Consider the following 2,500-nt stretch of genomic DNA (forward strand, 5'->3'; position numbering starts at 1 on the left):
CTGGGCGCGAGCTAGCGGACGCAATCGCGGCTGCATAGAATTCCTTCTTAGCAGCTTTGACCGCCATCTCATAGGCTTTCATAAGCGTCCTAAAAGATGTTCTTGATGCTTCGTCGCGAGCGCGACGCCACCGTCTCTCTAGCCGTCTAAGCTCCCGCTTCATAAGCCGCAACCCCTGGGTATACCAGGGGGCCAGCCTAGTGCGGGAGCGCAGAGGGCGCCGGGGAGCGATCTCATCGATGGCTGCGGAGAGCCGGTCATGCCAGTCCCCCACAAGCTCATCTAATGAGCCGCCAGGGGGGATCGGATCCCGCAGAGCCAGCTGAAGCCGTACGTGGTCCATTTGGCTCCGCGGGCGAGCTAAAAACTGCTCGCCGCCTAAACGGGGTCCGGGTGGGATGTTCAGACGGGCCTTCAGGGAATAGTGGTCCGACCATGGTACTGCCGTAGCAGTAATCCGGTCCACTGTAATCCCCGCGGCGAAGATCAAATCGAGCGTGTGCCCGGCCTGGTGCGTGGGGACCGATACACATTGGGAGAGCCCCAGTGCCTCCATGGACGACACTAGGTCCGTAGCCCGGCCGGAGGCCGCGTCATCGGCATGGACATTGAAATCACCCAAGACCAAAAGCCTTGGGTGCTCCAACACCCAGCCAGACACGGCCTCCAGCAGGGACGGCAGGCTACTGGCCGGTGCGTTAGGCGGTCGGTACACTAGCCAGACAGCCAAGTTCTCCTCAGTCTCCAGCACCAGGCCGGCACACTCCATGCCCACGATCTCCGGCGAGGGGAGGGCCCTGAAGGAGTAAGCCTCCCGAACGAACAACGCCACTCCTCCCCCCCGCCCCTTAGTCCGAGACTGGTGCACGACCGAGAACCCAGGCGGGGTAAGTTGGGAGAGAGCAACAATCTCCCCATCCCGCACCCAGGTCTCGGTCATGCACGCCAGGTCCGCCTGTTGTTCCATGACGAAGTCCTTAAGGACTGTCGTCTTGTTGTTAATGGACCTGGCGTTACAGTACACCAGTGACGGAGAGGGGTCCATCATCCGAACCCCACTGCTGACCTCCCTTGGGATGGGTCGTAGGCTGGAAGGGCACCGAGTCGTTCTATTTCTCAGGGCCCTTCCTTTAATAGCCTGCCTAGACCCACCGCTATACTTTCCCCTCCCCAAGAGCACCGGAACCTGCTGCACCAGCATAGCTGTTTCCGCCGGTCAAAGACGATTCCACCAGCAGGCGGATTGCAACAGTGTTGGATCAATCACTTTATCCCCCTCCTACTCTATCATACACTGCTTCCCTGCAGTACAAAAAGTAACCCACTGGTTCTCTAATGTACAACCCTACTCTACTCTAACCAGGCCTAATCCTCTACCTTGCCTAGACTACTCTCCTAGGGACCGTTACAAATATATACAATATCCTTCCCCTTCATAGAAGGGCAGTAAGCTAAATTATTCCAAATACATGATATATTTTATACATGGACTGACATCATCAAGAAAACAACATTCAAACAGCATAATTGGTTACAAAAGACAGTGGTAATTTGAGTAATAATCCTCTGATTGGCCAGATATAAAGACATATATCTACGTCAAACTAAATGTTTACTTAACCTAACCTAAATGATAATGGGCAAGGATTCTTCATATCCCAAACAAAAGTATTCATTACTGATACAAGACTAAAATCTTATCTGACCCAGACATTGAAAGGTGTGCCCTAAGAACTACAGAATCATGAACTTTGTACCTATTATGTTGTCTGCTAACAATATCAGACCTACAAGAGGAAAGCCTTCTATATAACAGGCCTTTCTAACATCCTAATAAACTATTACTTAAAGAATAAATTATAAAAACCAGAGAAATATGAATATGAACAATCAAGAAGAAAAAACCTATATATATAAAATCTTTATACTCCCATTCATACTACAACATCAAGCCAAACAAAGAGCCCTGGTGGGTACAAAGGCTTGCACGGTGTGTTCTGCTAATTTGGCTGGTTTCCTGTTCAGTTCCAAAGGGTGAATGGCTAATCGCACATCATCTACATACAGGGAGGGCAGGGAGTTAGTGGGTGAAGTTCAAAGTTTGCCCCTGGGAGGCACTCTCACCATTGGCTGGGAGATGGGAGAAGGGTCTAGCCCCACCCTGGGGCAGCAGTCTCACTTTGTACAGCAAATGAGGGCATCAGGGCAGGGGATAGATGATCCATGAAAGATGGTGAGGCCCATGAGAAGAGGGGATCCGGATTCTCAAGGGACTGCTCAGGCTGGGGCTGGCCACAAATATTTTGCTTACTGCACACATACACACACACAGAGAGAGAGAGAGAGAGAGAGAGAGAGAGAGAGAGAATGAACCACTCTTTTTTTTAAAAAAAACATTTTATTGTCAGGATATTATAACATGTCTAACATTATAACTTATGGATGAATGAACAATCAAGCAAAACAATCCCCCAACATTGCATGACAGGGCCTGGGCATT

Source organism: Gekko japonicus, unplaced genomic scaffold, assembly GCF_001447785.1.
Source record: "Gekko japonicus isolate JY-2015 unplaced genomic scaffold, Gekko_japonicus_V1.1 scaffold5558, whole genome shotgun sequence".
NCBI lineage: Eukaryota > Metazoa > Chordata > Lepidosauria > Squamata > Gekkonidae > Gekko > Gekko japonicus.